The sequence below is a fragment of the Salmo salar genome, chromosome 09 (genome assembly GCF_965601325.2).
Source record: "Salmo salar chromosome 09, fSalSal1, whole genome shotgun sequence".
Classification (NCBI taxonomy): Eukaryota; Metazoa; Chordata; class Actinopteri; order Salmoniformes; family Salmonidae; genus Salmo; species Salmo salar.
The window spans coordinates 97734338-97758168 of NC_138299.1; the positions used below are offsets into that span (position 1 = coordinate 97734338).

Here is a 23831-nt window from a genome sequence, read left to right on the forward strand (position 1 = left end):
TTTCCTCTCCTTCTGGTCACCTAGCTACAGAGCTACATCATCAATATCTGTTTCCTCTCCTTCTGGTCACCTAGATACAGAGCTACATCATCAATATCTGTTTCCTCTACTTCTGGTCTCCTAGCTACAGAACTACATCATCAATACTCTGTTTTCCCTCCTTCTGGTCACCTAGATACAGAGCTACATCATCAATATCTGTTTCCTCTCCTTCTGGTCACCTAGATACAGAGCTACATCATCAATATCTGTTTCCTCTCCTTCTGGTCACCTAGATACAGAGCTACAATATCAATACTCTGTTTCCTCTACTTCTGGTCACCTAGATACAGAGATACATCATCAATATCTGTTTCCCCTCCTTCTGGTTACCTAGCTACAGAGCTACATCATCAATATCTGTTTCCTCTCCTTCTGGTCACCTAGCTACAGAGCTACATCATCAATACTCTGTTTCCCCTCCTTCTGGTCACCTAGCTACAGAGCTACATCATCAATATCTGTTTCCTCTCCTTCTAGTCACCTAGCTACGGAGCTACATCATCAATATCTGTTTCCTCTCCTTCTGGTCACCTAGCTACGGAGCTACATCATCAATATCTGTTTCCTCTCCTTCTGGTCACCTAGATACAGAGATACATCATCAATATCTGTTTCCTCTCCTTCTGGTCACCTAGATACAGAGCTACATCATCAATATCTGTTTCCTCTCCTTCTGGTCACCTAGATACAGAGATACATCATCAATATCTGTTTCCTCTCCTTCTGGTCACCTAGATACAGAGATACATCATCAATAATCTGTTTCCTCTCCTTCTGGTCACCTAGCTACAGAGCTACATCATCAATATCTGTTTCCTCTCCTTCTGGTCACCTAGATAGAGAGCTACAATATCAACACTCTGTTTCCTCTCCTTCTGGTCACCTAGATACAGAGATACATCATCAATATCTGTTTCCCCTCCTTCTGGTTACCTAGCTACAGAGCTACATCATCAATATCTGTTTTCTCTCCTTCTGGTCACCTAGCTACAGAGCTACAGCATCAATACTCTGTTTCCCCTCCTTCTGGTTACCTAGCTACAGAGCTACATCATCAATATTATGTTTCCCCTCCTTCTGGTCACCTAGCTACAGAGCTACATCATCCATATCTGTTTCCTCTCCTTCTGGTCACCTAGCTACAGAGCTACATCATCAATATCTGTTTCCTCTCCTTCTGGTCACCTAGCTACAGAGCTACATCATCAATATCTGTTTCCTCTCCTTCTGTTCACCTAGATACAGAGCTACATCATCAATTCTCTGTTTCCTCTCCTTCTGGTCACCTAGATACGGAGTTACATCATCAATATCTGTTTCCTCTCCTTCTGGTCACCTAGATACAGAGCTACATCATCAATACTATGTTTCCTCTCCTTCTGGTCACCTAGATACAGAGCTACAATATCAATATCTTTTTCCTCTCCTTCTGGTCACCTAGATACAGAGATACATCATCAATATCTGTTTCCTCTCCTTCTGGTCACCTAGATACAGAGTTACATCATCAATAATCTGTTTCCTCTCCTTCTGGTCACCTAGCTACAGAGATCAATCATCAATATCTGTTTCCTCTCCTTCTGGTCACCTAGATACAGAGCTACATTAACACTATCTGTTTCCTCTCCTTCTGGTCACCTAGAAACAGAGATACATCATCAATATCTGTTTCCTCTCCTTCTGGTCACCTAGATACAGAGATACATCATCAATATCTGTTTCCTCTCCTTCTGGTCACCTAGCTACAGAGCTAAATCATCAATACTCTGTTTCCTCTCCTTCTGGTCACCTAGCTACAGAGCTACATCATCAATATCTGTTTCCTCTCCTTCTGGTCACCTAGATACAGAGCTACATCATCAATATCTGTTTCCTCTCCTTCTGGTCACCTAGATACAGAGCTACAATATCAATACTCTGTTTCCTCTCCTTCTGGTCACCTAGATACAGAGATACATCATCAATTCTCTGTTACCCCTCCTTCTGGTTACCTAGCTACAGAGCTACATCATCAATATTATGTTTCCCCTCCTTCTGGTCACCTAGCTACAGAGCTACATCATCAATATCTGTTTCCTCTCCTTCTGGTCACCTAGCTACAGAGCTAAATCATCAATATCTGTTTCCTCTCCTTCTGGTCACCTAGCTACAGAGCTACATCATCAATATCTGTTTCCTCTCCTTCTGGTCACCTAGATACAGAGCTACATCATAAATATCTGTTTCCTCTCCTTCTGGTCACCTAGATACAGAGTTACATCATCAATATCTGTTTCCTCTCCTTCTGGTCACCTAGCTACAGAGCTACATCATCAATATCTGTTTCCTCTCCTTCTGGTCACCTAGCTACAGAGCTACATCATCAATATCGGTTTCCTCTCCTTCTGGTCACCTAGCTACAGAGCTACATTCAATATCTGTTTCCTCTCCTTCTGGTCACCTAGATACAGAGCTACAATATCAATACTCTGTTTCCTCTCCTTCTGGTCACCTAGATACAGAGATACATCATCAATATCTGTTTCCCCTCCTTCTGGTTACCTAGCTACAGAGCTACATCATCAATATCTGTTTCCTCTCCTTCTGGTCACCTAGCTACAGAGCTACATCATCAATACTCTGTTTCCCCTCCTTCTGGTTACCTAGCTACAGAGCTACATCATCAATATTATGTTTCCCCTCCTTCTGGTCACCTAGCTACAGAGCTACATCATCAATATCTGTTTCCTCTCCTTCTAGTCACCTAGCTACGGAGCTACATCATCAATATCTGTTTCCTCTCCTTCTGGTCACCTAGCTACGGAGCTACATCATCAATATCTGTTTCCTCTCCTTCTGGTCACCTAGATACAGAGATACATCATCAATATCTGTTTCCTCTCCTTCTGGTCACCTAGATACAGAGCTACATCATCAATATCTGTTTCCTCTCCTTCTGGTCACCTAGATACAGAGCTACAATATCAATATCTTTTTCCTCTCCATCTGGTCACCTAGATACAGAGATACATCATCAATATCTGTTTCCTCTCCTTCTGGTCACCTAGATACAGAGTTACATCATCAATAATCTGTTTCCTCTCCTTCTGGTCACCTAGCTACAGAGATACATCATCAATATCTGTTTCCTCTCCTTCTGGTCACCTAGATACAGAGCTACATTATCACTATCTTTTTCCTCTCCTTCTGGTCACCTAGAAACAGAGATACATCATCAATATCTGTTTCCTCTCCTTCTGGTCACCTAGCTACAGAGCTAAATCATCAATACTCTGTTTCCTCTCCTTCTGGTCACCTAGCTACAGAGCTACATCATCAATATCTGTTTCCTCTCCTTCTGGTCACCTAGATACAGAGCAACATCATCAATATCTGTTTCCTCTCCTTCTGGTCACCTAGATACAGAGCTACAATATCAATACTCTGTTTCCTCTCCTTCTGGTCACCTAGATACAGAGATACATCATCAATTCTCTGTTACCCCTCCTTCTGGTTACCTAGCTACAGAGCTACATCATCAATATTATGTTTCCCCTCCTTCTGGTCACCTAGCTACAGAGCTACATCATCAATATCTGTTTCCTCTCCTTCTGGTCACCTAGCTACAGAGCTAAATCATCAATATCTGTTTCCTCTCCTTCTGGTCACCTAGCTACAGAGCTACATCATCAATATCTGTTTCCTCTCCTTCTGGTCACCTAGATACAGAGCTACATCATAAATATCTGTTTCCTCTCCTTCTGGTCACCTAGATACAGAGTTACATCATCAATAATCTGTTTCCTCTCCTTCTGGTCACCTAGCTACAGAGATACATCATCAATATCTGTTTCCTCTCCTTCTGGTCACCTAGATACAGAGCTACATTATCACTATCTTTTTCATCTCCTTCTGGTCACCTAGAAACAGAGATACATCATCAATATCTGTTTCCTCTCCTTCTGGTCACCTAGATACAGAGATACATCATCAATATCTGTTTCCTCTCCTTCTGGTCACCTAGCTACAGAGCTAAATCATCAATACTCTGTTTCCTCTCCTTCTGGTCACCTAGCTACAGAGCTACATCATCAATATCTGTTTCCTCTCCTTCTGGTCACCTAGATACAGAGCAACATCATCAATATCTGTTTCCTCTCCTTCTGGTCACCTAGATACAGAGCTACAATATCAATACTCTGTTTCCTCTCCTTCTGGTCACCTAGATACAGAGATACATCATCAATTCTCTGTTACCCCTCCTTCTGGTTACCTAGCTACAGAGCTACATCATCAATATTATGTTTCCCCTCCTTCTGGTCACCTAGCTACAGAGCTACATCATCAATATCTGTTTCCTCTCCTTCTGGTCACCTAGCTACAGAGCTAAATCATCAATATCTGTTTCCTCTCCTTCTGGTCACCTAGCTACAGAGCTACATCATCAATATCTGTTTCCTCTCCTTCTGGTCACCTAGATACAGAGCTACATCATAAATATCTGTTTCCTCTCCTTCTGGTCACCTAGATACAGAGTTACATCATCAATATCTGTTTCCTCTCCTTCTGGTCACCTAGCTACAGAGCTACATCATCAATATCTGTTTCCTCTCCTTCTGGTCACCTAGCTACAGAGCTACATCATCAATATCGGTTTCCTCTCCTTCTGGTCACCTAGCTACAGAGCTACATCATCAATATCTGTTTCCTCTCCTTCTGGTCACCTAGATACAGAGCTACAATATCAATACTCTGTTTCCTCTCCTTCTGGTCACCTAGATACAGAGATGCATCATCCATATCTGTTTCCCCTCCTTCTGGTTACCTAGCTACAGAGCTACATCATCAATATCTGTTTCCTCTCCTTCTGGTCACCTAGCTACAGTTCTACATCATCAATACTCTGTTTCCCCTCCTTCTGGTTACCTAGCTACAGAGCTACATCATCAATATTATGTTTCCCCTCCTTCTGGTCACCTAGCTACAGAGCTACATCATCAATATCTGTTTCCTCTCCTTCTAGTCACCTAGCTACGGAGCTACATCATCAATATCTGTTTCCTCTCCTTCTGGTCACCTAGATACAGAGTTACATCATCAATAATCTGTTTCCTTTCCTTCTGGTCACCTAGCTACAGAGCTACATCATCAATATCTGTTTCCTCTCCTTCTGGTCACCTAGATACAGAGCTACATCATCAATAATCTGTTTCCTCTCCTTCTGGTCACCTAGATACAGAGCTACATCATCAATACTCTGTTTCCTCTCCTTCTGGTCACCTAGCTACAGAGCTACATCATCAATACTCTGTTTTCCCTCCTTCTGGTCACCTAGATACAGAGCTACATCATCAATATCTGTTTCCTCTCCTTCTGGTCACCTAGATACAGAGCTACATCATCAATACTCTGTTTCCTCTCCTTCTGGTCACCTAGCTACAGAGCTACATCATCAATACTCTGTTTTCCCTCCTTCTTGTCACCTAGATACAGAGCTACATCATCAATATCTGTTTCCTCTCCTTCTGGTCACCTAGATACAGAGCTACATCATCAATATCTGTTTCCTCTCCTTCTGGTCACCTAGATACAGAGATACAATATCAATACTCTGTTTCCTCTCCTTCTGGTCACCTAGATACAGAGATACATCATCAATTCTCTGTTTCCCCTCCTTCTGGTTACCTAGCTACAGAGCTACATCATCAATATCTGTTTCCTCTCCTTCTGGTCACCTCGATACAGAGCTACATCATCAATACTATGTTTCCTCTCCTTCTGGTCACCTAGATACAGAGCTACATTATCAATATCTGTTTCCTCTCCTTCTGGTCACCTAGATACAGAGATACATCATCAATATCTGTTTCCTCTCCTTCTGGTCACCTAGATACAGAGTTACATCATCAATATCTGTTTCCTCTCCTTCTGGTCACCTAGATACAGAGCTACAATATCAATACTCTGTTTCCTCTCCTTCTGGTCACCTAGATACAGAGATACATCATCAATGCTCTGTTTCCCCTCCTTCTGGTTACCTAGCTACAGAGCTACATCATCAATATCTGTTTCCTCTCCTTCTGGCCACCTAGCTACAGAGCTACAGCATCAATACTCTGTTTCCCCTCCTTCTGGTTACCTAGCTACAGAGCTACATCATCAATATTATGTTTCCCCTCCTTCTGGTCACCTAGCTACAGAGCTACATCATCAATATCTGTTTCCTCTCCTTCTGGTCACCTAGCTACAGAGCTACATCATCAATATCGGTTTCCTCTCCTTCTGGTCACCTAGCTACAGAGCTACATCATCAATATCTGTTTCCTCTCCTTCTGGTCACCTAGTTACAGAGCTACATCATCAATACTCTGTTTCCTCTCCTTCTGGTCACCTAGATACAGATGTACATCATCAATATCTGTTTCCTCTCCTTCTGGTCACCTAGCTACAGAGCTACATCATCAATATCTGTTTCCTCTCCTTCTGGTCACCTAGATACAGAGCTACATCATCAATACTCTGTTTCCTCTCCTTCTGGTCACCTAGATACAGAGTTACATCATCAATATCTGTTTCCTCTCCTTCTGGTCACCTAGATACAGAGCTACATCATCAATACTATGTTTCCTCTCCTTCTGGTCACCTAGATACAGAGATACATTATCAATATCTGTTTCCTCTCCTTCTGGTCACCTAGATACAGAGCTACATCATCAATATCTGTTTCCTCTCCTTCTGGTCACCTAGATACAGAGTTACATCATCAATAATCTGTTTCCTCTCCTTCTGGTCACCTAGCTACAGAGATACATCATCAATATCTGTTTCCTCTCCTTCTGGTCACCTAGATACAGAACTACATCATCAATATCTGTTTCCTCTCCTTCTGGTCACCTAGATACAGAGATACATCATCAATACTCTGTTTCCTCTCCTTCTGGTCACCTAGATACAGAGCTACATTATCCATATCTGTTTCCTCTCCTTCTGGTCACCTAGATACAGAGATACATCATCAATATCTGTTTCCTCTCCTTCTGGTCACCTAGATACAGAGCTACATTATCAATATCTGTTTCCTCTCCTTCTGGTCACCTAGATACAGAGATACATCATCAATATCTGTTTCCTCTCCTTCTGGTCACCTAGATACAGAGATACATCATCAATAATCTGTTTCCTCTCCTTCTGGTCACCTAGCTACAGAGCTACATCATCAATAATCTGTTTCCTCTCCTTCTGGTCACCTAGATACAGAGCTACATCATCAATACTCTGTTTCCTCTCCTTCTGGTCACCTAGCTACAGAGCTACATCATCAGTACTCTGTTTTCCCTCCTTCTGGTCACCTAGATACAGAGCTACATCATCAATATCTGTTTCCTCTCCTTCTGGTCACCTAGATACAGAGCTACATCATCAATACTCTGTTTCCTCTCCTTCTGGTCACCTAGTTACAGAGCTACATCATCAATACTCTGTTTCCTCTCCTTCTGGTCACCTAGATACAGATGTACATCATCAATATCTGTAGCTACATCATCAATATCTGTTTCCTCTCCTTCTGGTCACCTAGCTACAGAGCTACATCATCAATATCGGTTTCCTCTCCTTCTGGTCACCTAGCTACAGAGCTACATCATCAATATCTGTTTCCTCTCCTTCTGGTCACCTAGTTACAGAGCTACATCATCAATACTCTGTTTCCTCTCCTTCTGGTCACCTAGATACAGATGTACATCATCAATATCTGTTTCCTCTCCTTCTGGTCACCTAGCTACAGAGCTACATCATCAATATCTGTTTCCTCTCCTTCTGGTCACCTAGATACAGAGCTACATCATCAATACTCTGTTTCCTCTCCTTCTGGTCACCTAGATACAGAGTTACATCATCCATATCTGTTTCCTCTCCTTCTGGTCACCTAGATACAGAGCTACATCATCAATACTATGTTTCCTCTCCTTCTGGTCACCTAGATACAGAGATACATTATCAATATCTGTTTCCTCTCCTTCTGGTCACCTAGATACAGAGCTACATCATCAATATCTGTTTCCTCTCCTTCTGGTCACCTAGATACAGAGTTACATCATCAATAATCTGTTTCCTCTCCTTCTGGTCACCTAGCTACAGAGATACATCATCAATATCTGTTTCCTCTCCTTCTGGTCACCTAGATACAGAACTACATCATCAATATCTGTTTCCTCTCCTTCTGGTCACCTAGATACAGAGATACATCATCAATACTCTGTTTCCTCTCCTTCTGGTCACCTAGATACAGAGCTACATTATCCATATCTGTTTCCTCTCCTTCTGGTCACCTAGATACAGAGATACATCATCAATATCTGTTTCCTCTCCTTCTGGTCACCTAGATACAGAGCTACATTATCAATATCTGTTTCCTCTCCTTCTGGTCACCTAGATACAGAGATACATCATCAATATCTGTTTCCTCTCCTTCTGGTCACCTAGATACAGAGATACATCATCAATAATCTGTTTCCTCTCCTTCTGGTCACCTAGCTACAGAGCTACATCATCAATAATCTGTTTCCTCTCCTTCTGGTCACCTAGATACAGAGCTACATCATCAATACTCTGTTTCCTCTCCTTCTGGTCACCTAGCTACAGAGCTACATCATCAGTACTCTGTTTTCCCTCCTTCTGGTCACCTAGATACAGAGCTACATCATCAATATCTGTTTCCTCTCCTTCTGGTCACCTAGATACAGAGCTACATCATCAATACTCTGTTTCCTCTCCTTCTGGTCACCTAGTTACAGAGCTACATCATCAATACTCTGTTTCCTCTCCTTCTGGTCACCTAGATACAGATGTACATCATCAATATCTGTTTCCTCTCCTTCTGGTCACCTAGCTACAGAGCTACATCATCAATATCTGTTTCCTCTCCTTCTGGTCACCTAGATACAGAGCTACATCATCAATACTCTGTTTCCTCTCCTTCTGGTCACCTAGATACAGAGTTACATCATCAATATCTGTTTCCTCTCCTTCTGGTCACCTAGATACAGAGCTACATCATCAATACTATGTTTCCTCTCCTTCTGGTCACCTAGATACAGAGATACATTATCAATATCTGTTTCCTCTCCTTCTGGTCACCTAGATACAGAGCTACATCATCAATATCTGTTTCCTCTCCTTCTGGTCACCTAGATACAGAGTTACATCATCAATAATCTGTTTCCTCTCCTTCTGGTCACCTAGCTACAGAGATACATCATCAATATCTGTTTCCTCTCCTTCTGGTCACCTAGATACAGAACTACATCATCAATATCTGTTTCCTCTCCTTCTGGTCACCTAGATACAGAGATACATCATCAATACTCTGTTTCCTCTCCTTCTGGTCACCTAGATACAGAGCTACATTATCCATATCTGTTTCCTCTCCTTCTGGTCACCTAGATACAGAGATACATCATCAATATCTGTTTCCTCTCCTTCTGGTCACCTAGATACAGAGCTACATTATCAATATCTGTTTCCTCTCCTTCTGGTCACCTAGATACAGAGATACATCATCAATATCTGTTTCCTCTCCTTCTGGTCACCTAGATACAGAGATACATCATCAATAATCTGTTTCCTCTCCTTCTGGTCACCTAGCTACAGAGCTACATCATCAATAATCTGTTTCCTCTCCTTCTGGTCACCTAGATACAGAGCTACATCATCAATACTCTGTTTCCTCTCCTTCTGGTCACCTAGCTACAGAGCTACATCATCAGTACTCTGTTTTCCCTCCTTCTGGTCACCTAGATACAGAGCTACATCATCAATATCTGTTTCCTCTCCTTCTGGTCACCCAGATACAGAGCTACATCATCAATATCTGTTTCCTCTCCTTCTGGTCACCTAGATACAGAGCTACAATATCAATACTCTGTTTCCTCTCCTTCTGGTCACCTAGATACAGAGATACATCATCAATTCTCTGTTTCCCCTCCTTCTGGTTACCTAGCTACAGAGCTACATCATCAATATCTGTTTCCTCTCCTTCTGGCCACCTAGCTACAGAGCTACAGCATCAATATTCTGTTTCCCCTCCTTCTGGTTACCTAGCTACAGAGCTACATCATCAATATTATGTTTCCCCTCCTTCTGGTCACCTAGCTACAGAGCTACATCATCAATATCTGTTTCCTCTCCTTCTGGTCACCTAGATACAGAGATACATCATCAATACTCTGTTTCCTCTACTTCTGGTCACCTAGATACAGAGCTACATTATCAAATCTGTTTCCTCTCCTTCTGGTCACCTCGATACAGAGATACATCATCAATATTTGTTTCCTCTCCTTCTGGTCACCTAGATACAGAGCTACATTATCAATATCTGTTTCCTCTCCTTCTGGTCACCTAGATACAGAGCTACATCATCAATATCTGTTTCCTCTCCTTCTGGTCACCTAGATACAGAGCTACATCATCAATATCTGTTTCCTCTCCTTCTGGTCACCTAGATACAGAGCTACAATATCAATACTCTGTTTCCTCTCCTTCTGGTCACCTAGCTACAGAGATACATCATCAATTCTCTGTTTCCCCTCCTACTGGTTACCTAGCTACAGTGCTACATCATCAATATCTGTTTCCTCTCCTTCTGGCCACCTAGCTACAGAGATACTGCATCAATACTCTGTTTCCCCTCCTTCTGGTTACCTAGCTACAGAGCTACATCATCAATATTATGTTTCCCCTCCTTCTGGTCACCTAGCTACAGAGCTACATCATCAATATCTGTTTCCTCTCCTTCTGGTCACCTAGCTACAGAGCTACATCATCAATATCGGTTTCCTCTCCTTCTGGTCACCTAGCTACAGAGCTACATCATCAATATCTGTTTCCTCTCCTTCTGGTCACCTAGCTAGAGATACATCATCCATATCTGTTTCCTCTCCTTCTGGTCACCTAGATACAGAGCTACATCATCAATATCTGTTTCCTCTCCTTCTGGTCACCTAGATACAGAGCTACATCATCAATACTCTGTTTCCTCTCCTTCTGGTCACCTAGATACAGAGCTACATCATCAATATCTGTTTCCTCTACTTCTGGTCACCTAGATACAGAGATACATCATCAATACTCTGTTTCCTCTCCTTCTGGTCACCTAGATACAGAGCTACATTATCAATATCTGTTTCCTCTCCTTCTGGTCACCTAGATACAGAGATACATCATCAATATCTATTTCCTCTCCTTCTGGTCACCTAGATACAGACCTACATTATCAATATCTGTTTCCTCTCCTTCTGGTCACCTAGATACAGAGCTACATTATCAATATCTGTTTCCTCTCCTTCTGGTCACCCAGATACAGAGCTACATCATCAATATCTGTTTCCTCTCCTTCTGGTCACCTAGATACAGAGCTACAATATCAATACTCTGTTTCCTCTCCTTCTGGTCACCTAGATACAGAGATACATCATCAATTCTCTGTTTCCCCTCCTTCTGGTTACCTAGCTACAGAGCTACATCATCAATATCTGTTTCCTCTCCTTCTGGCCACCTAGCTACAGAGCTACAGCATCAATATTCTGTTTCCCCTCCTTCTGGTTACCTAGCTACAGAGCTACATCATCAATATTATGTTTCCCCTCCTTCTGGTCACCTAGCTACAGAGCTACATCATCAATATCTGTTTCCTCTCCTTCTGGTCACCTAGATACAGAGATACATCATCAATACTCTGTTTCCTCTACTTCTGGTCACCTAGATACAGAGCTACATTATCAATATCTGTTTCCTCTCCTTCTGGTCACCTCGATACAGAGATACATCATCAATATTTGTTTCCTCTCCTTCTGGTCACCTAGATACAGAGCTACATTATCAATATCTGTTTCCTCTCCTTATAGGTCACCTAGATACAGAGCTACATCATCAATATCTGTTTCCTCTCCTTCTGGTCACCTAGATACAGAGCTACATCATCAATATCTGTTTCCTCTCCTTCTGGTCACCTAGATACAGAGCTACAATATCAATACTCTGTTTCCTCTCCTTCTGGTCACCTAGCTACAGAGATACATCATCAATTCTCTGTTTCCCCTCCTACTGGTTACCTAGCTACAGTGCTACATCATCAATATCTGTTTCCTCTCCTTCTGGCAACCTAGCTACAGAGATACTGCATCAATACTCTGTTTCCCCTCCTTCTGGTTACCTAGCTACAGAGCTACATCATCAATATTATGTTTCCCCTCCTTCTGGTCACCTAGCTACAGAGCTACATCATCAATATCTGTTTCCTCTCCTTCTGGTCACCTAGCTACAGAGCTACATCATCAATATCGGTTTCCTCTCCTTCTGGTCACCTAGCTACAGAGCTACATCATCAATATCTGTTTCCTCTCCTTCTGGTCACCTAGCTACAGAGATACATCATCCATATCTGTTTCCTCTCCTTCTGGTCACCTAGATACAGAGCTACATCATCAATATCTGTTTCCTCTCCTTCTGGTCACCTAGATACAGAGCTACATCATCAATACTCTGTTTCCTCTCCTTCTGGTCACCTAGATACAGAGCTACATCATCAATATCTGTTTCCTCTACTTCTGGTCACCTAGATACAGAGATACATCATCAATACTCTGTTTCCTCTCCTTCTGGTCACCTAGATACAGAGCTACATTATCAATATCTGTTTCCTCTCCTTCTGGTCACCTAGATACAGAGATACATCATCCATATCTGTTTCCTCTCCTTCTGGTCACCTAGATACAGACCTACATTATCAATATCTGTTTCCTCTCCTTCTGGTCACCTAGATACAGAGATACATCATCAATTCTCTGTTTCCCCTCCTTCTGGTTACCTAGCTACAGTGCTACATCATCAATATCTGTTTCCTCTCCTTCTGGCCACCTAGCTACAGAGATACAGCATCAATACTCTGTTTCCCCTCCTTCTGGTTACCTAGCTACAGAGCTACATCATCAATATTATGTTTCCCCTCCTTCTGGTCACCTAGCTACAGAGCTACATCATCCATATCTGTTTCCTCTCCTTCTGGTCACCTAGCTACAGAGCTACATCATCAATATCGGTTTCCTCTCCTTCTGGTCACCTAGCTACAGAGCTACATCATCCATATCTGTTTCCTCTCCTTCTGGTCACCTAGATACAGAGCTACATCATCAATATCTGTTTCCTCTCCTTCTGGTCACCTAGATACAGAATACATCATCAATACTCAGTTTCCTCTCCTTCTGGTCACCTAGATACAGAGCTACATCATCAATATCTGTTTCCTCTACTTCTGGTCACCTAGATACAGAGATACATCATCAATACTCTGTTTCCTCTCCTTCTGGTCACCTAGATACAGAGCTACAGCATCAATACTCTGTTTTCCCTCCTTCTGTTCACCTAGATACAGAGCTACATCATCAATATCTGTTTCCTCTCCTTCTGGTCACCTAGATACAGAGCTACATTATCAATATCTGTTTCCTCTCCTTCTGGTCACCTAGATACAGAGATACATCATCAATATCTGTTTCCTCTCCTTCTGGTCACCTAGATACAGACCTACATTATCAATATCTGTTTCCTCTCCTTCTGGTCACCTAGATACAGAGCTACATCATCAATATCTGTTTCCTCTCCTTCTGGTCACCTAGATACAGAGATACATCATCAATATCTGTTTCCTCTCCTTCTGGTCACCTAGCTACAGAACTACATCATCAATACTCTGTTTTCCCTCCTTCTGGTCACCTAGATACAGAGCTACATCATCAATATCTGTTTCCTCTCCTTCTGGTCACCTAGATACAGAGCTACATCATCAATATCTGTTTCCTCTCCTTCTGGTCACCTAGATACAGAGCTACAATATCAATACTCTGTTTCCTCTCCTTCTGGTCACCTAGATACAGAGATACATCATCAATATCTGTTTCCCCTCCTTCTGGTTACCTAGCTACAGAGCTACATCATCAATATCTGTTTCCTCTCCTTCTGGTCACCTAGCTACAGAGCTACATCATCAATACTCTGTTTCCCCTCCTTCTGGTTACCTAGCTACAGAGCTACATCATCAATATTATGTTTCCCCTCCTTCTGGTCACCTAGCTACAGAGCTACATCATCAATATCTGTTTCCTCTCCTTCTAGTCACCTAGCTACGGAGCTACATCATCAATATCTGTTTCCTCTCCTTCTGGTCACCTAGCTACGGAGCTACATCATCAATATCTGTTTCCTCTCCTTCTGGTCACCTAGATACAGAGATACATCATCAATATCTGTTTCCTCTCCTTCTGGTCACCTAGATACAGAGCTACATCATCAATATCTGTTTCCTCTCCTTCTGGTCACCTAGATACAGAGATACATCATCAATAATCTGTTTCCTCTCCTTCTGGTCACCTAGCTACAGAGCTACATCATCAATATCTGTTTACTCTCCTTCTGGTCACCTAGCTACAGAGCTACATCATCAATATCGGTTTCCTCTCCTTCTGGTCACCTAGCTACAGAGCTACATCATCAATATCTGTTTCCTCTCCTTCTGGTCACCTAGCTACAGAGATACATCATCCATATCTGTTTCCTCTCCTTCTGGTCACCTAGATACAGAGCTACATCATCAATACTCTGTTTCCTCTCCTTCTGGTCACCTAGATACAGAGCTACATCATCAATATCTGTTTCCTCTACTTCTGGTCACCTAGATACAGAGATACATCATCAATACTCTGTTTCCTCTCCTTCTGGTCACCTAGATACAGAGCTACATTATCAATATCTGTTTCCTCTCCTTCTGGTCACCTAGATACAGAGATACATCATCAATATCTGTTTCCTCTCCTTCTGGTCACCTAGATACAGACCTACATTATCAATATCTGTTTCCTCTCCTTCTGGTCACCTAGATACAGAGATCCATCATCAATATCTGTTTCCTCTCCTTCTGGTCACCTAGATACAGAGATACATCATCAATAATCTGTTTCCTCTCCTTCTGGTCACCTAGCTACAGAGCTACATCATCAATATCTGTTTCCTCTCCTTCTGGTCACCTAGATACAGAGCTACATCATCAATATCTGTTTCCTCTCCTTCTGGTCACCTAGCTACAGAACTACATCATCAATACTCTGTTTTCCCTCCTTCTGGTCACCTAGATACAGAGCTACATCATCAATATCTGTTTCCTCTCCTTCTGGTCACCTAGATACAGAGCTACATCATCAATATCTGTTTCCTCTCCTTCTGGTCACCTAGATACAGAGCTACAATATCAATAGTCTGTTTCCTCTCCTTCTGGTCACCTAGATACAGAGATACATCATCAATATCTGTTTCCCCTCCTTCTGGTTACCTAGCTACAGAGCTACATCATCAATATCTGTTTCCTCTCCTTCTGGTTACCTAGCTACAGAGCTACATCATCAATATCTGTTTCCTCTCCTTCTGGCCACCTAGCTACAGAGCTACAGCATCAATATTCTGTTTCCCCTCCTTCTGGTTACCTAGCTACAGAGCTACATCATCAATATTATGTTTCCCCTCCTTCTGGTCACCTAGCTACAAAGCTACATCATCAATATCTGTTTCCTCTCCTTCTGGTCACCTAGATACAGAGATACATCATCAATACTCTGTTTCCTCTCCTTCTGGTCACCTAGATACAGAGCTACATTATCAATATCTGTTTCCTCTCCTTCTGGTCACCTCGATACAGAGATACATCATCAATATCTGTTTCCTCTCCTTCTGGTCACCTAGATACAGAGCTACATTATCAATATCTGTTTCCTCTCCTTCTGGTCACCTAGATACAGAGCTACATCATCAATATCTGTTTCCTCTCCTTCTGGTCACCTAGATACAGAGCTACATCATCAATATCTGTTTCCTCTCCTTCTGGTCACCTAGATACAGAGCTACAATATCAATACTCTGTTTCCTCTCCTTCTGGTCACCTAGCTACAGAGATACATCATCAAATCTCTGTTTCCCCTCCTACTGGTTACCTAGCTACAGTGCTACATCATCAATATCTGTTTCCTCTCCTTCTGGCCACCTAGCTACAGAGATACAGCATCAATACTCTGTTTCCCCTCCTTCTGGTTACCTAGCTACAGAGCTACATCATCAATATTATGTTTCCCCTCCTTCTGGTCACCTAGCTACAGAGCTACATCATCAATATCTGTTTCCTCTCCTTCTGGTCACCTAGCTACAGAGCTACATCATCAATATCGGTTTCCTCTCCTTCTGGTCACCTAGCTACAGAGCTACATCATCAATATCTGTTTCCTCTCCTTCTGGTCACCTAGCTACAGAGATACATCATCCATATCTGTTTCCTCTCCTTCTGGTCACCTAGATACAGAGCTACATCATCAATATCTGTTTCCTCTCCTTCTGGTCACCTAGATACAGAGCTACATCATCAATACTCTGTTTCCTCTCCTTCTGGTCACCTAGATACAGAGCTACATCATCAATATCTGTTTCCTCTACTTCTGGTCACCTAGATACAGAGATACATCATCAATACTCTGTTTCCTCTCCTTCTGGTCACCTAGATACAGAGCTACATTATCAATATCTGTTTCCTCTCCTTCTGGTCACCTAGATACAGAGATACATCATCAATATCTGTTTCCTCTCCTTCTGGTCACCTAGATACAGACCTACATTATCAATATCTGTTTCCTCTCCTTCTGGTCACCTAGATACAGAGATACATCATCAATTCTCTGTTTCCCCTCCTTCTGGTTACCTAGCTACAGTGCTACATCATCAATATCTGTTTCCTCTCCTTCTGGCCACCTAGCTACAGAGATACAGCATCAATACTCTGTTTCCCCTCCTTCTGGTTACCTAGCTACAGAGCTACATCATCAATATTATGTTTCCCCTCCTTCTGGTCACCTAGCTACAGAGCTACATCATCCATATCTGTTTCCTCTCCTTCTGGTCACCTAGCTACAGAGCTACATCATCAATATCGGTTTCCTCTCCTTCTGGTCACCTAGCTACAGAGCTACATCATCCATATCTGTTTCCTCTCCTTCTGGTCACCTAGATACAGAGCTACATTATCAATATCTGTTTCCTCTCCTTCTGGTCACCTAGATACAGAGATACATCATCAATATCTGTTTCCTCTCCTTCTGGTCACCTAGATACAGACCTACATTATCAATATCTGTTTCCTCTCCTTCTGGTCACCTAGATACAGAGCTACATCATCAATATCTGTTTCCTCTCCTTCTGGTCACCTAGATACAGAGATACATCATCAATAATCTGTTTCCTCTCCTTCTGGTCACCTAGCTACAGAGCTACATCATCAATATCTGTTTCCTCTCCTTCTGGTCACCTAGATACAGAGCTACATCATCAATATCTGTTTCCTCTCCTTCTGGTCACCTAGCTACAGAACTACATCATCAATACTCTGTTTTCCCTCCTTCTGGTCACCTAGATACAGAGCTACATCATCCATATCTGTTTCCTCTCCTTCTGGTCACCTAGATACAGAGCTACATCATCAATATCTGTTTCCTCTCCTTCTGGTCACCTAGATACAGAGCTACAATATCAATACTCTGTTTGCTCTCCTTCTGGTCACCTAGATACAGAGATACATCATCAATATCTGTTTCCCCTCCTTCTGGTTACCTAGCTACAGAGCTACATCATCAATATCTGTTTCCTCTCCTTCTGGTCACCTAGATACAGAGATACATCATCAATAATCTGTTTCCTCTCCTTCTGGTCACCTAGCTACAGAGCTACATCATCAATATCTGTTTCCTCTCCTTCTGGTCACCTAGCTACAGAGCTACATCATCAATATCGGTTTCCTCTCCTTCTGGTCACCTAGCTACAGAGCTACATCATCAATATCTGTTTCCTCTCCTTCTGGTCACCTAGCTACAGAGATACATCATCCATATCTGTTTCCTCTCCTTCTGGTCACCTAGATACAGAGCTACATCATCAATATCTGTTTCCTCTCCTTCTGGTCACCTAGATACAGAGCTACATCATCAATACTCTGTTTCCTCTCCTTCTGGTCACCTAGATACAGAGCTACATCATCAATATCTGTTTCCTCTACTTCTGGTCACCTAGATACAGAGATACATCATCAATACTCTGTTTCCTCTCCTTCTGGTCACCTAGATACAGAGCTACATTATCAATATCTGTTTCCTCTCCTTCTGGTCACCTAGATACAGAGATACATCATCAATATCTGTTTCCTCTCCTTCTGGTCACCTAGATACAGACCTACATTATCAATATCTGTTTCCTCTCCTTCTGGTCACCTAGATACAGAGATCCATCATCAATATCTGTTTCCTCTCCTTCTGGTCACCTAGATACAGAGATACATCATCAATAATCTGTTTCCTCTCCTTCTGGTCACCTAGCTACAGAGCTACATCATCAATATCTGTTTCCTCTCCTTCTGGTCACCTAGATACAGAGCTACATCATCAATATCGGTTTCCTCTCCTTCTGGTCACCTAGCTACAGAGCTACATCATCAATATCTGTTTCCTCTCCTTCTGGTCACCTAGCTACAGAGATACATCATCCATATCTGTTTCCTCTCCTTCTGGTCACCTAGATACAGAGCTACATCATCAATATCTGTTTCCTCTCCTTCTGGTCACCTAGATACAGAGCTACATCATCAATACTCTGTTTCCTCTCCTTCTGGTCACCTAGATACAGAGCTACATCATCAATATCTGTTTCCTCTACTTCTGGTCACCTAGATACAGAGATACATCATCAATACTCTGTTTCCTCTCCTTCTGGTCACCTAGATACAGAGCTACATTATCAATATCTGTTTCCTCTCCTTCTGGTCACCTAGATACAGAGATACATCATCAATATCTGTTTCCTCTCCTTCTGGTCACCTAGATACAGACCTACATTATCAAATCTGTTTCCTCTCCTTCTGGTCACCTAGATACAGAGATACATCATCAATTCTCTGTTTCCCCTCCTTCTGGTTACCTAGCTACAGTGCTACATCATCAATATCTGTTTCCTCTCCTTCTGGCCACCTAGCTACAGAGATACAGCATCAATACTCTGTTTCCCCTCCTTCTGGTTACCTAGCTACAGAGCTACATCATCAATATTATGTTTCCCCTCCTTCTGGTCACCTAGCTACAGAGCTACATCATCCATATCTGTTTCCTCTCCTTCTGGTCACCTAGCTACAGAGCTACATCATCAATATCGGTTTCCTCTCCTTCTGGTCACCTAGCTACAGAGCTACATCATCCATATCTGTTTCCTCTCCTTCTGGTCACCTAGATACAGAGCTACATCATCAATATCTGTTTCCTCTCCTTCTGGTCACCTAGATACAGAATACATCATCAATACTCAGTTTCCTCTCCTTCTGGTCACCTAGATACAGAGCTACATCATCAATATCTGTTTCCTCTACTTCTGGTCACCTAGATACAGAGATACATCATCAATACTCTGTTTCCTCTCCTTCTGGTCACCTAGATACAGAGCTACAGCATCAATACTCTGTTTTCCCTCCTTCTGTTCACCTAGATACAGAGCTACATCATCAATATCTGTTTCCTCTCCTTCTGGTCACCTAGATACAGAGCTACATTATCAATATCTGTTTCCTCTCCTTCTGGTCACCTAGATACAGAGATACATCATCAATATCTGTTTCCTCTCCTTCTGGTCACCTAGATACAGACCTACATTATCAATATCTGTTTCCTCTCCTTCTGGTCACCTAGATACAGAGCTACATCATCAATATCTGTTTCCTCTCCTTCTGGTCACCTAGATACAGAGATACATCATCAATATCTGTTTCCTCTCCTTCTGGTCACCTAGCTACAGAACTACATCATCAATACTCTGTTTTCCCTCCTTCTGGTCACCTAGATACAGAGCTACATCATCAATATCTGTTTCCTCTCCTTCTGGTCACCTAGATACAGAGCTACATCATCAATATCTGTTTCCTCTCCTTCTGGTCACCTAGATACAGAGCTACAATATCAATACTCTGTTTCCTCTCCTTCTGGTCACCTAGATACAGAGATACATCATCAATATCTGTTTCCCCTCCTTCTGGTTACCTAGCTACAGAGCTACATCATCAATATCTGTTTCCTCTCCTTCTGGTCACCTAGCTACAGAGCTACATCATCAATACTCTGTTTCCCCTCCTTCTGGTTACCTAGCTACAGAGCTACATCATCAATATTATGTTTCCCCTCCTTCTGGTCACCTAGCTACAGAGCTACATCATCAATATCTGTTTCCTCTCCTTCTAGTCACCTAGCTACGGAGCTACATCATCAATATCTGTTTCCTCTCCTTCTGGTCACCTAGCTACGGAGCTACATCATCAATATCTGTTTCCTCTCCTTCTGGTCACCTAGATACAGAGATACATCATCAATATCTGTTTCCTCTCCTTCTGGTCACCTAGATACAGAGCTACATCATCAATATCTGTTTCCTCTCCTTCTGGTCACCTAGATACAGAGATACATCATCAATAATCTGTTTCCTCTCCTTCTGGTCACCTAGCTACAGAGCTACATCATCAATATCTGTTTACTCTCCTTCTGGTCACCTAGCTACAGAGCTACATCATCAATATCGGTTTCCTCTCCTTCTGGTCACCTAGCTACAGAGCTACATCATCAATATCTGTTTCCTCTCCTTCTGGTCACCTAGCTACAGAGATACATCATCCATATCTGTTTCCTCTCCTTCTGGTCACCTAGATACAGAGCTACATCATCAATACTCTGTTTCCTCTCCTTCTGGTCACCTAGATACAGAGCTACATCATCAATATCTGTTTCCTCTACTTCTGGTCACCTAGATACAGAGATACATCATCAATACTCTGTTTCCTCTCCTTCTGGTCACCTAGATACAGAGCTACATTATCAATATCTGTTTCCTCTCCTTCTGGTCACCTAGATACAGAGATACATCATCAATATCTGTTTCCTCTCCTTCTGGTCACCTAGATACAGACCTACATTATCAATATCTGTTTCCTCTCCTTCTGGTCACCTAGATACAGAGATCCATCATCAATATCTGTTTCCTCTCCTTCTGGTCACCTAGATACAGAGATACATCATCAATAATCTGTTTCCTCTCCTTCTGGTCACCTAGCTACAGAGCTACATCATCAATATCTGTTTCCTCTCCTTCTGGTCACCTAGATACAGAGCTACATCATCAATATCTGTTTCCTCTCCTTCTGGTCACCTAGCTACAGAACTACATCATCAATACTCTGTTTTCCCTCCTTCTGGTCACCTAGATACAGAGCTACATCATCAATGTCTGTTTCCTCTCCTTCTGGTCACCTAGATACAGAGCTACATCATCAATATCTGTTTCCTCTCCTTCTGGTCACCTAGATACAGAGCTACAATATCAATACTCTGTTTCCTCTCCTTCTGGTCACCTAGATACAGAGATACATCATCAATATCTGTTTCCCCTCCTTCTGGTTACCTAGCTACAGAGCTACATCATCAATATCTGTTTCCTCTCCTTCTGGTTACCTAGCTACAGAGCTACATCATCAATATCTGTTTCCTCTCCTTCTGGCCACCTAGCTACAGAGCTACAGCATCAATATTCTGTTTCCCCTCCTTCTGGTTACCTAGCTACAGAGCTACATCATCAATATTATGTTTCCCCTCCTTCTGGTCACCTAGCTACAGAGCTACATCATCAATATCTGTTTCCTCTCCTTCTGGTCACCTAGATACAGAGATACATCATCAATACTCTGTTTCCTCTCCTTCTGGTCACCTAGATACAGAGCTACATTATCAATATCTGTTTCCTCTCCTTCTGGTCACCTCGATACAGAGATACATCATCAATATCTGTTTCCTCTCCTTCTGGTCACCTAGATACAGAGCTACATTATCAATATCTGTTTCCTCTCCTTCTGGTCACCTAGATACAGAGCTACATCATCAATATCTGTTTCCTCTCCTTCTGGTCACCTAGATACAGAGCTACATCATCAATATCTGTTTCCTCTCCTTCTGGTCACCTAGATACAGAGCTACAATATCAATACTCTGTTTCCTCTCCTTCTGGTCACCTAGCTACAGAGATACATCATCAATTCTCTGTTTCCCCTCCTACTGGTTACCTAGCTACAGTGCTACATCATCAATATCTGTTTCCTCTCCTTCTGGCCACCTAGCTACAGAGATACAGCATCAATACTCTGTTTCCCCTCCTTCTGGTTACCTAGCTACAGAGCTACATCATCAATATTATGTTTCCCCTCCTTCTGGTCACCTAGCTACAGAGCTACATCATCAATATCTGTTTCCTCTCCTTCTGGTCACCTAGCTACAGAGCTACATCATCAATATCGGTTTCCTCTCCTTCTGGTCACCTAGCTACAGAGCTACATCATCAATATCTGTTTCCTCTCCTTCTGGTCACCTAGCTACAGAGATACATCATCCATATCTGTTTCCTCTCCTTCTGGTCACCTAGATACAGAGCTACATCATCAATATCTGTTTCCTCTCCTTCTGGTCACCTAGATACAGAGCTACATCATCAATACTCTGTTTCCTCTCCTTCTGGTCACCTAGATACAGAGCTACATCATCAATATCTGTTTCCTCTACTTCTGGTCACCTAGATACAGAGATACATCATCAATACTCTGTTTCCTCTCCTTCTGGTCACCTAGATACAGAGCTACATTATCAATATCTGTTTCCTCTCCTTCTGGTCACCTAGATACAGAGATACATCATCAATATCTGTTTCCTCTCCTTCTGGTCACCTAGATACAGACCTACATTATCAATATCTGTTTCCTCTCCTTCTGGTCACCTAGATACAGAGATACATCATCAATTCTCTGTTTCCCCTCCTTCTGGTTACCTAGCTACAGTGCTACATCATCAATATCTGTTTCCTCTCCTTCTGGCCACCTAGCTACAGAGATACAGCATCAATACTCTGTTTCCCCTCCTTCTGGTTACCTAGCTACAGAGCTACATCATCAATATTATGTTTCCCCTCCTTCTGGTCACCTAGCTACAGAGCTACATCATCCATATCTGTTTCCTCTCCTTCTGGTCACCTAGATACAGAGATACATCATCAATACTCTGTTTCCTCTCCTTCTGGTCACCTAGATACAGAGCTACATTATCAATATCTGTTTCCTCTCCTTCTGGTCACCTCGATACAGAGATACATCATCAATATCTGTTTCCTCTCCTTCTGGTCACCTAGATACAGAGCTACATTATCAATATCTGTTTCCTCTCCTTCTGGTCACCTAGATACAGAGCTACATCATCAATATCTGTTTCCTCTCCTTCTGGTCACCTAGATACAGAGCTACATCATCAATATCTGTTTCCTCTCCTTCTGGTCACCTAGATACAGAGATACAATATCAATATTCTGTTTCCTCTCCTTCTGGTCACCTAGCTACAGAGATACATCATCAATTCTCTGTTTCCCCTCCTACTGGTTACCTAGCTACAGTGCTACATCATCAATATCTGTTTCCTCTCCTTCTGGCCACCTAGCTACAGAGATACAGCATCAATACTCTGTTTCCCCTCCTTCTGGTTACCTAGCTACAGAGCTACATCATCAATATTATGTTTCCCCTCCTTCTGGTCACCTAGCTACAGAGCTACATCATCAATATCTGTTTCCTCTCCTTCTGGTCACCTAGCTACAGAGCTACATCATCAATATCGGTT

The 23831-nt window shown here is 42.3% G+C and overlaps 1 protein-coding gene across 2 annotated transcripts in view; it reads left to right on the forward strand.

The window, feature by feature from the left end:
* Positions 1-23831, forward strand: part of gabrb2a (gamma-aminobutyric acid type A receptor subunit beta2a) — a 193196-nt gene that overhangs the window by 112799 nt on the left and 56566 nt on the right. The gene's annotated exons all lie outside the window — the stretch shown is intronic.